Genomic DNA, 12315 nt, shown 5'->3' with positions numbered 1-12315 from the left:
AACAAACCTTCACTCTCAAAACCTAGTCCCCCCCCCGCCACCTACCCCCAAGGGGCAGTGCATACTGAATTTCTCTCTGGGAAACTGATCAAAGAGGACACAGGGACAGATTTGACACTGGGGGGGGGGGTCCCTCCAGTCTAACAATGGGTCTCTACCCAGTCACCACTGGGAGGCTCCTTGTTCACATACCCTGCCCATGTGGACAGATATGGGGGCAGGGGGCTGTCATGTTTCACTCACAATGTGAGCAGCCAAGGGCACCCAGGAGTCAACTGAGTCCTATAACTGAAAGCAGAGCTTCCAATCCACAGGAGATGGGAGTCCGGAGAGTCCTCTGAAGCTATTGCACCTGTGAAACAAAAAGATTTTTTTTAAAAGGAAGTGTTAGTGCTTTTGAAAATTAAAAGTAAAATCGCATTTTGGAGGATGGATACTGTGGACTGAACCCAGGGGGTGCTATACCATGGAGCTACTTCCCCAAACTTTTTATTTCATTTTGAAACAGGTTCTCACTAAGTTGCTGAGGCTGGCCTCAAATTTGCACTCCTGAGTGTCTGGGATTAAAGGCGTGCACCAGTACACCCAGCTGAGACCAACAATTTGCAATCCTCCTGCCTCAGCAAATTATAAAATATCTTGGCATTGAGAAAAAAAAAAGTCAAGAAATGTACAACCGAAAAGAATGATCAACACAGAAGTTTCCACTTCCAACTAATAGGAACTTCAAAGTGAGAAAATTATTGAATGTTTTCTAGATGGGTAGTAACTTACAGTTAGGAGCAAGAAGTTCTGGGGTTCTATTGCCCAGTAGGGTGACTATAGGTAACCATAACATGCTATGGATTCTTAAAAAGTAGAAGAAGCCAGGCATGGTGGCACACGCCTGTCATCTCAGCAACTTGGAAGACTGAGGCAGAAGGATCGAAAGTTCAAGGCCAGCCTCAGCAACTTAGAAAGACCCTGTCTCAGTATGAAAAATAAAAGCTGGGGTGCAGCTCAGTGGTACAGGGCTCCTGAGTTGAATCCCTAGTACCACAAAACTGGGGAGGCGGGAACTAGAAAAAAAGGTTTTGAATATTTTCATCATAAAGAAATGATAAATATTTGAGGAGATATACTCACCCTGATTCAAACATTACACAGTGTATATGCAAATCAAAATATTACATGGTACCTCATAAATATGCATAATTTTATGTTATGCATCAGTTTTAAAAATTAAATAAGAAGCTGTGCATGTAGCTCAGTGGTAGAGAACTTGCCTAGCATGCAAGAGGCCCTGGGTTCCATCCCCCACACCACAGAAAGGAAAAATAGGGGCTGGGGCTGGGGCTCAATGGTAGCGAATTTGCCTGGCATGTGTGAGGCGCTGGGTTCGGGTCTATGCATGGCATATAAATAAATAAAATAAAGGTCTATCAACAACTAAAAAACATTTTTTTAAAGGAAAATAGGTCAGAAAATTTAAAAAGATATTTCCTAGAACTAAAGCAAGCACAGAGACATGGCACCTCCCTGCCACTGTGACCCATGCAGCCTTGGTGAATTTGATTGACAACACCTACTAACAGGTGAGCATGTGCTGTAACACCACACCCAGATTCCCCTCACTGGCTGGAGCAGCTGAGAGTGCACCTTAACACTCTTCCAGGGGATGCACAGGGTGGGAGGCCATGCCTTGAGTCGCCCTGGTCTCCAGTGGTGGTTGTCACCTTTGGCTGCTCATTGGAATCACCTGGGAAGGTTTAAATGCATTCCTGCCAGATCCACTTTAAAAAATTCTGGTTTAATTTTGGAAGCAGTCTTAACATGAGGAATTTTAAAGTTCACCAGATAACAGCAGGGTTCCGGGAGAGCTGAGGGCCATTTCTCTGCTCTTCTACATAGGCTCCAGGAAACATGAATAGAATGTTTAGCTGAAAACTGGGAACAGTCTACCACTGACAGAAGAATAGATGCAGAAATACATGTAAAGAGTGGAATATTATGCACTGGTGAAAATAAGTCCATACTTAAGATAGATGAATCTCACAAACATGATGAGCAAAGAAACAGATGGCTAGAAAATAAATTCGTTACGATGTAGAGACTTTAAAACATGCAAAAGTTTTATATATTAGCCAGGTAGGTGGTGCCACCTGTAATCCCAGCGACTCAGGAGGCTGAGGCAGGAGGATTGCAAGTTTGGCACCAGCCTGGGTAACTTAGCCAGACCCTGTCTCAAAAAATAAAAAGGGCTGGGGATGGAGTTCAGTGGTTGAGCATCCCTGAGTTCAATCCCTGGTACCAAAAAAAAAAAATTGTATTGAAATACTTTTTATACAGTGAAAGAATAAAGAAAGACAGTGGAATGATAAACAGCAGATTGAGGACACAACCTGGGAAGAAAAGGGATGCAATTAAAGTTTTTCACCTACATGGCGGGGCATAATTATAATCCCAGCAATGAGGGAGGCTAAGACAAGAGGATCACAAATTTGAGGCCAGCCTCTGCAACTTAGTGAGCTGTGAAATAAGTAAAATAAAAATAAAAAAGGGCTGGGACTGTAGCTCAGTGGTGGTGCACCCCTGGGATCAATCCCTAGTACCAATAAAAAAAAGGTTGTAATATATTTTATATTGTATTATATTTTATATAAGTGAATACATTACATATTCCATATTACATTTAAATTATTTTTCTGTGTCAGATCTTTTAAAGTAAAAAATTTAAGGAACTGTATCAAGTCTTTTTCATCATTGTAACAAACCTTTCATTACATAATGTGACATTGTTAACTACAGGCACAATGTGGTAGAACAGATCTCTAGACACTATTCATCTTGCATAACCGAAACTTTCTACGCATTTGACAGCAAATTCCCATTGCCTCTCCCCACCCCCAGACCCTGGAAGCCACCATTCTGCTTTTTGTTTTTATGAGTTAAATCATTTTAAATACCTCACACAGGTGGAATCATGTAGTATTTGTCCTTCTCCACTTAGCACAATGTCCTCGAGGTTCATTCATGTTGTTACAAATGGCAGGATCTCTCCTTTTTTAAGGCTGAATCATATTCCAATATGTGGATATAGCACATTTGTTTTATCCATTTATCTGTCAGTAGACATTTAGATTGTTTCTGTACATTGGGTACTGAGTAATGGCTTGAACAATATATATTGGTTTAAATAATGGCAAAGCTCATTTTTACCGCTTCTATTCTACCTTTTGTTGATTTCTCTAGTCAGTGACATACGATAAAAAAATAACAATAAAAAGCCTGCATGCTTGAAAGTAACCAAATATTGACTCTATCCTGCAACTTTATTGAAATTGACTTTCAGGTCTCTGTAGGAGTCTGCCCTCTCCATCAGTTCTGTGTAAGTTGTTCTCTAGTGACATGTGCATGATGACCTTATTCCTCTCCTCTTCCCTTTGGGTCCAAGGTTGAATCATAAAGACCCAAGCCTTTTTATGAAATTTCAGGATATCAGGATAAATAGGAAAAATCCTAAAATCTTCCAAAGAGAAAAAGAAATAGATCCCATACATACAAAAGATCAGGAATTAGAATGTCCTTAGACATTCTAATTTACTTTCTCAAAGTAGAATTTGAAGCCAGAACACAGCAAAGAAATATCCTTTCGAATTCAGCAGGGAGGGGCTGGTGATGTAGCTCAGTTGGTTGAGTGCTTTCCTCGTATGCACAAGGCCTTGGGTTCAATCCCCAGCAACACACACACACACACACACACACACACACACAAAATGAATTCAGAGGGGAAATTATTCCTAATCTAGACTTTTACACTCAGCCAAACATTCGTGAAGTGTGAAGGGAAAATGAAAATATTTTCAGATACATGAATTCTTGAAAATTTTCACCTCTCAGGCAGCTACTGCAGGATATGCTCCAACCAGACAAAGCAGAAAACCATAAAAGGGGATAAAGAGGCCACAGGAGAGAGGCAGAGAATATCCAGGGGGATGGTAAAGATGTGTGACTTGGCCAGACTGGAGCTCAGACAGGGGAAATAGATGAGGATATACAAGAAACATGTGTATTTGGGTAGATTGCACCTAAGAGCTGAATCCTATCCTATTTTATAATCATATAAAATTTAAAAAATCAAGAATTAGAATAAGCTGAGATTTAGGTACAAAGGAGCTAGAACAATTCTTGGGGTTGCCTAGAGAGGGACTCCAAGTGGCAGGGGATTGCTACTCGATGTTGTAAGTGTGGTATGACAGTTGCCCTTTGTAGACTACATACTACATTTAAAACAATAAAAAAAATTTAATGGAAAAATACATACCAAACTCCTGATGAACCCACAGGGCAGCGGGTGGAGGCAGTGAGAGCCCTGAAGCCGTAAGGAGTGAGTGAGGCAGGGAGACTGTGAGTTCTAGCCAGGCAGAGAAAGTACAGACTTGGGCTGGACTTAGGATGGTTCAACTTTGGCGGGATGGGGGGTGGGGGTTGGGGGGAGTGTACAGGGAATTAAACTCAGGGGCGTTCGACCACTAAGCCACATCCCCAGTCCTATTTTGTATTTTATTTAGAGACAGAGTCTCACTGAGTTGCTTAGTGCCTCGCCTTTGCTGAGGCTGGCTTTGAATTCGAGATCCTCCTGCCTCAGCCTCCTGAGCCATTGGGGTGTCAGGTGTGTCCAGCTCAACCTGCAACTTTTTGACAATGATGCAAAAGCAATCCACATTCAGTGGAAACTGGACTTCAATTTTTTAATTTTGATCTTTTCCTGGCTATCTGTATGTGGCTGGTCCTCTCCCACCAGGTTGGGCAGCAGCAGTGAGCTCCCGGCAGCCCCACAGTCAGGAGGGGCAACAACCCACTCCACAGAGTGTGGTGTTGCTAATCTATGACGTTTGGAGTGTTAGGTGTATTCAATGCATTTTAACCTTAGGAGATTTTTCAAATTAGCAGGGTTTATAGGAATGTAAACCCCATCCAAAGTCCAGGGACTCCTGTATCCACAACTCCACCTGGGAAACACCTAGCCTGCGAGTGGCTGTTGCTTCCATTTCTAAGTTACAGGTGCTCTACCTGTGTCTCTTCAAGGGCCCAATCCCTCTCCGGCTAGCAGCAGCATGAACCCCACAATCAGCCCCCGACAGAACCCCAGGTCTCAGCCAGACCTAGCCCAGAACAGGGACCCACTCCTGGCAGCCCAAGGATGAATTCCAAATTCATTTCCTAGAAACAGGTTTATCATAAATCAATCCTGGGAGTCTCAGGTTTAGGGTGAAGATGGGATCCAGACCCTCCCGAGGGGTCTTAGGAGCAACTTCCAGAGTCAAGGGTTCTCTGTGGGTTGGTCCGAGAACCAAGAAATTCTTTCTTAACAAAAAACACTTGAGGGGCTGGGATTGTGGCTCAGTGGTAGACCCCCTAGCATGTGTGAAGCACTGGGTTTGATTCTCAGCATCATATAAATAAATGAATAAAATAAAGGCCCATGAACATTTAAAAAAAAAAATTTAAACGGCTGGGGCTGTAGCTCAGTTGTAGGGCACCCCTGGGTTCGACACCCAGTACTGGGAAAAAAAAACAAAAACATGAAAACCAACGCAGAGTCCTGCCACTGTGATCAGCACATCAATAGCAGCTGTCATTTCTCCTATAGGACCCATATGTAGCACCTATCTTAGGCATTATTTTATTATTATTTTTTTCAGGCATTGCTCTTAGGAGAGCTTAAAGAGAAGTTCAGCGGCCACCTAGTGCCAGCCGGCTGGGGCTTGGGAACAATGATGCTGGTCTCACTCATTTGTACATCTCAACCATGCCCTGCTGAGGGCCAGGGCAGGGTTCTAATGGTGCACAAAACAGAGATGGCCCCTGTCTTCCTATTGCCTCTGAATCACCCAATGGACTTTTAAAACAGATCACTGGTCCCCCTCTCCAGAGTCGGGGTCTAGATGGCTGGGCTGAGAGGTGCATTTTTGAGTTTCTAGGTGACACTGAGGTTCCCCTTTGGGGGACCTCACTTTGAGGGGCACTGATGCAGTAGATCCCACTAGGGTTACCTGCATTTTCTCCAGCCGGCATTCCTAAAGCCACACCAACTGGGGGATGTGACATAGACCTTGACAGGGGAGGCAGAGGAGGCGAGACCAGGCTGGCAAGCTGAAGGGTGAACCCCTGTCTCCAGTTGACTCCTTGAACGAGATCTGCTGCTGTGTGCCTTCCTCCAGAAAGATGTGCTGCCCTGAGCCTGTGCAGCCCTGGAACATAGAGCATCCACTGGCGGATTCACCTCCCACGGGCTCAGCAAATTAGAGCCATTTCCACCCCCAAAAGTGAGGGCTGGCGTCTCTCCCTAATGGGAACGCGGCCGTTGTCTGGTGCTGCCTCTCCAGGATGCCAGAAGCCTGCATGATCTGTTTCTGCCTCTCCTGTGAATTGTCACCGCTACGCTGTTGCGTTCTGTCCGGGCGCAGGGCGCAGCGGGCTGCGGAGAGGGAGGCGGCCTGGCTGGGGAGGGAGCCCCACCGAGGGCTCCAGGCTGCGGCTCCCTCGCCGCCTCAGCCGCCCCCACCCCCGCCCCTCGCCTGCTGGGCTTTGTTTGCTGACAACAAACAAGAGCCCTCAATTCCACTGAGCCAAGGCCAAGGAGAGATGAAGCATTTTGCTGTGAAGGGAAGATAATAACCACGGTAGCCACCATTTGTTGAGTCAGGCACCTGTGGAGAAGGTAGGGAAACCTCACCAACCGGGGAGTCCTAGGCTACATTTACTGGTCCCATTTCACAGAGGGAAAAACTGGGGCCCAGAGAGATCTAGAGAGCCTGCAGGGCTGGGACTGTAGCGCAGTGGTAGAGTATTTGCCTAGCAAGTGTGAGGCGCTGGGTTCGATCCTCAGCACCACATAAATACATAAAATAAAGGTGTTGTGTCCATCTACAACTAAAAATATTAAGAGAGAGAGAGAGAGAGAGAGAGAAAGACACCCCATTTGCATCTGGGGTCATCAGATGCCAAAGACTGTGCCCTTGAAGCTGCACTACGGGGTTGGGATTTGCATGTGAGAAAAAATCAGGACTCTTGGGGCAGGATTCCTGAGTTGTATCAGCAGCACGGATGGAAACTTCTGGATGGGAAGGGGGGCAATCAGCCCCTTGTCCCACTGGCACATTTCCCACTGCCGATGTGACAAGTGAGAATAAAGCCCGGTCCTTACACAGAGATTTTGCCACCCTGGAAATTGTCTCAACCCAAAGTGGCTGAGAACCCCAGGTACTGACGCCCAGGGGGTGGGTTCAGGAAGCCGCTGTCTTTTCCAGCCATGTATGGGGGGATGGATTTGGCATAGAGGGTTTCTAGGAGCTTCTAATAACCAAGTACCCTGTGGGAGCTTTCGGAGCCCAGGACCTATCTTTCAACAGACCTGCAACTCCACAAGGGCTATGGGAGATGGGACACAGAGGTGTCACCTGAGCTCCAAGAGGGAGCCCTCTAATGTGACAGGCCCCTAGCTCATCTCAGGAGTGACCACAGCCATCTCATCATCCCGTGGGCACCTGCCTATTTTAATTGGTGGTGAAACTGCATATAATTTACCATTCTAACCATTTATAAGTACATGGTTCAGTGGCGTTAAGTACATGCACAACATCACGTAACCATTACCCCCATTCATTTCCAGAAATTTCCATCATCCCAAACTGGACCTCTGTACCCATTAAATAATGACTCCCCATTCCTTCTCCCAGCCCTGCAACCATCAGTCCACCTCTTTTTTCTGACTACTCTAAGTAGCTCACATCACATTCATCCATTTGTATCTGGCTTATTTCACTTGGAATACTGTTTTCAAGGTCCTTCCATGTTGGACCGTGTCAAAATCGCTGAATTCCATCGTATGGCTGAGTGTCGTACCATTGGACTGACATGGATTTTGCATATGTGATGGATTTTGTTTATCCAGTCATCTCAATATGGATATTTGATTTGTTTCCACCTTTGGCTGCATGAATAATGCTGCTATGAATTTGAGTATATAAATATCTGTTCAAGTCCCTGCTTCCAATTCTTTAAGTATAAACCCAGAAGTGGAAAAACTAGATCATGTGATATCAAGGCCTGATTGGGTGAGTCCTCAAATTCTCTACTGAGGGACAAGAGCCTCTGACTGTGTCTGGGGACCAGCGCCCTCACCTGGACCTGTTGTGAGCCCTGTGTGTTTGTTACCCCCCAAACACAGAAACCATGTAACCATGTAAAGGACAGTAGAATTAAATGGTTTTCTAATTGTGTTCCCCAGAGTTTCTGGAGCAGGAACAGATGATGGGAAGATCCAGAGGGAGGCTTAGAACCCATCCCACTCTCTACTGCCAACATAGGGGCTCCCCTTTGACATCCTTGCTAGGGTTCCATGGTGGAGTTCAGGGCCTGCTACCCTGGCACCTTGGAATAGTGAGAATTTAAAGCTTAAGGAGTCTGAGGAACTGTAGGTGAGGAAGCTCTTTTTGATCTTCCCTTGAAGCAGGCCACAAAACCTAGGAAGGGTTTTCTGGTCTTCCCTTGAAACAGGTCAAAAGACCCGGAGTAAGGGTCTGTGGCTCAGCAGTAGAGCGCTTGACTAGCACATGTAAGGCGCTGGGTTTGATCCACAGCACCACATAAAAATAAATAAGTAAAATAAAGGTATTGTGTCCAATTACAACTGTGTCACATAAAATTTATATTAAATAAATGTGCATGCTTTCAATATGGCTGTTGTTTCAGGGGCCCCAGCCAATGAGCCTGAGATGGGTAAAAGAAAGATAAGTTTCTTCCTCAACAATTGGATCCCACAACAGGATGGACACGGAGACTGGGCTGGGGAGTCCACCTGTCTAGGTCCCCAACCCCGGGCTGCACCTGCCCTGCCCTCTCTTACTGCAGCAGGAGAAGCCACCAGCATGAGGTGACCAGGCAGAGGGCCCAGCTGCTGGAGAGGGGTCCAGGTACCAGCCAAAAATGCAATGGGAAGGACCCTTGCCAAAGGAGATGGTGCGTGCGCGCGCGCACACACACACACACACACACACACACACACCCAGTACCTACAGACACAGATTCAATGGCTTATAAACTAGCACAGCCAGTTGATCATACTGCTCATCTGAGAACTAGCTGTGGCCCTTCTGCACAGGTCAGGGATGAGACCAAATGGAAACTAGGCCTTGCCCACACCAGGAGGGTAGAAACACCCTGCCAGACCCTGTAGACAGAACGTTGGCAGAGGCCCCACCAAGGCTAGATCCTGGTGCCCCACCCCCACCCCCAGGAAAAGAGCCTCCCTGAGCTCCTTCCCTCCCCACTTCCCTAGGGCTCTCCAGGCCGTGAAAAACCAACCAGGCCTCCCCTGCCTGCTGCACCAGCCCCACCCCCCAGGCTGTCTGGTGCCGAAAGGAAAGGAGAGCATCGTCCCCCCCACCCCACCCCTAAGTTGCACCACAGAGCAGGGAGAGGAGAGCAGGCAGGAGGAGGGGAGAGGTGGGAGGGCTCTCCAAGAGCCCGAGGAGCCCCTACAAACTCCCCTCATCTTCATGAAGACAGGCCGAAGCTCTGAGCCCTTTGATGCAGACCCCAGGATGTCTGCAGCTTCTTCAGTGCCAATTACTAGAGAAATAACTCAGTGTGCTCACCCCCTGCATCTCAGCAGACACTCTTTGGGGACATTTTAAGTCTGACTGTACCTGCTGAGCAGCTGACAAGTGAAGCCTCTCATCTCTCCCTCCCTCCCTCCTTCCTCCCTCCTATCTCCTCCCTCTCTCCCAGGCTCCTTCAGGGGAAAAGGGGACCCAAAGCTGGGTGGTATGAATCCTGTCCCCAAGGCAGGGCCTACACAGATCAGCACCCTATACCACCAGCCTGGGCCTTGCTTCTAGATGTGGTGGGGCGAGGCCATGTTCCCTATGGCCCCTGTCTTACACTAGCCCCTCAAACACAGAAACCATGTCTTATTCATATTTGAGTTGCTGCTTAGCATCTAGAAATATTGCTGGATGGATGGATGGGAAGGTAGATGAGCAGGTGAGTTGATAGACAGGGAATGGATTGGTGGGGCACTGGGCAGATGGATGGAAAGATTGGTGGATGGCTATTCTCGGTGGATCAGTGTACCAAAGGACAGGAAGACGGATGCTGTCCCATTGGGAAGATGGATGTGCGCGTGCGTGCATGGACGGAGGAGCATGGAGGGATGAAAACACTCCCAGGCCCCTGGCCAACCTGCTCTCCATCCCTAGGTAAAAGATATCAGCTCACAAACCCAAACCTACACTTCCCACAAGTTGTGGATTCCTGACCTGGGATTTATTCAGTTCAAAGTGACCAAAAGTCTCCCAGAAAGAGCGGATTTTTTTTTTTTTTTAAAAGAGAGAGAGAGAGAGAATTTATTTATTTATTTTTTTTAGTTTTTCGGCAGACACAACATCTTTGTTTGTACGTGGTGCTGAGGATCGAACCTGGGCCGCACGCATGCCAGGCGAGCGCGCTACCGCTTGAGCCACATCCCCAGCCCGAAAGAGCGGATTTTGAAACATGCCCTACAGGCCATCGAGGACCCAGTTTTGGGGGCCTTAATTATGACATGGCGTGGAGACCAGGCCAGGTCTCTAAAGCAGCCACTATCTGGGGAAAGAGTGGCAGATCTGGCCTGCATGCACTTTAGCTACCCACCCACTACCCAGCCAGAGCCCACCCACACTGGTTCACCAGGAGCTGAGGGGCAGATGGGGAGGGACTGTGTTGGGATCCTGGCTCCATAGGCCTGTACCCAGCCCACCTTAGCTACCCGCCTCCAGAGTTTGCATAATCCCTCCTGGCCCCCTACTTTAAACCCCACAAATTCTATCCACCAAAACCACTCCCGCATTCCTTATGTCAATCAGCAACCCCTAAAAGGTTGTGCAGCTGAGGATTAACTGGGATTAACTTCACATGTTCATTAGTCAACCCTAAACGTGTATGCAGATCTCTACAGAAACTCACACACAAGTATTTTAAAATAAATCATTCAAATATGCTCTGGTGCTGCTCTCCTGGCTTGGATACCTCCAGAGCCTGGGAGTATGGACAGGTGGCCTTGCCGGGGTGGGCCTCAGCTTAGGGTGAGCCGCATGCGCTCCAGGGTCTGCTGGCCCTAAAGGTCTATGACTTGGTACTATCTCACCCCTGGCAACGGGGTAAGAGCAGACCTAGTTCCCAGGCCCCTCAATGGCAGGAGCTGGGGACAAGATCATCACCCAAGCCCAGAGAAATCAGCTAGACTACTGGGCTCAGGGCCATCTACCTCCAAACGAGCCTGAAATAGACCACGAAAGTAGCCTTTCCCAACTCTTAGGGCCTTTCAAGTCCCAGCAGATAATTCAACACAATTTCATGTGGAACATGCTTAGATTATCTGAAGAGGTGGCCCCATGTTTCCTCTCAAGGAGGAAACTCTGTTTAGGAAAATGCTTTCGTTTTTATTATTATTTTCTTAAGAGGCATGGTCTCACTATGTTGCCCGAGGCCATCACCCATCGCCTGGGCTCAAGAAATCCTCCTGCCTCGGCCTCCCAAGTAGCTGGGACTACACGCATGCGCTTCCACACCCAGCTCCAGGAGAATACTTTATTTATTTATTTATTTATTTTTTTAAAGAGAGAGGGGCTGGGGATGTGGCTCAAGCGGTAGCACGCTTGCCTGGCATGCGATCCTCAGCACCACATACAAACAAAGATGTTGTGTCCGCCGAAAACTAAAAAATAAATATTAAAATTCTCTAGTACTGGGGGTTGAAACTGGAGGGGATCTACCACTGAGTTACCTCCCCAGCACCCCCAGTTAGCCCTTTTTATTTTTTATTTTGAGACAGGGTCTCACTGGGTTGCCTAGGTTGGTCCTGAACTTGAGATCCTCCTGCCTCAGTCTCCCCAGGCACTGGGATCCCAAGCATGTGTCACCGCACCCTGCACCATCCCAGTTTCCCAGAACTCAGGATTTTGGGGGGATGCTGTATTTTCAGGGGTAAAACCAGGAAAGTTCTCAGGCAAACTGGGGAGAAGTAAGCATCTTGAACAACTAGCACTGGTGCTCACACACTCCTGGTGGAGCCCAGACCCAGCCTCAGGTACCTCACCTTAGGCGATAATCCCCATAACACCCCAATCCATACTCTCCCCCACTTCACAGCCCAGGAAGTTGAGACGGGGCGAGGTGAAGCAGCTCACATAAGACAACCCAGCCATCGAGTGGCAGAACAAAGATTCAAGCTGAACTGCAGGCTTGTGTCAGTCAGCTTTCTGTCACTGTGACAAACTACCTGTGATAAAC

The sequence above is a fragment of the Marmota marmota genome, unplaced genomic scaffold, assembly GCF_001458135.2.
Source record: "Marmota marmota marmota unplaced genomic scaffold, marMar, whole genome shotgun sequence".
NCBI lineage: Eukaryota > Metazoa > Chordata > Mammalia > Rodentia > Sciuridae > Marmota > Marmota marmota.
The sequence above is the reverse complement of the archived record's forward strand: the minus strand, read 5'-3'. Positions refer to the sequence as shown.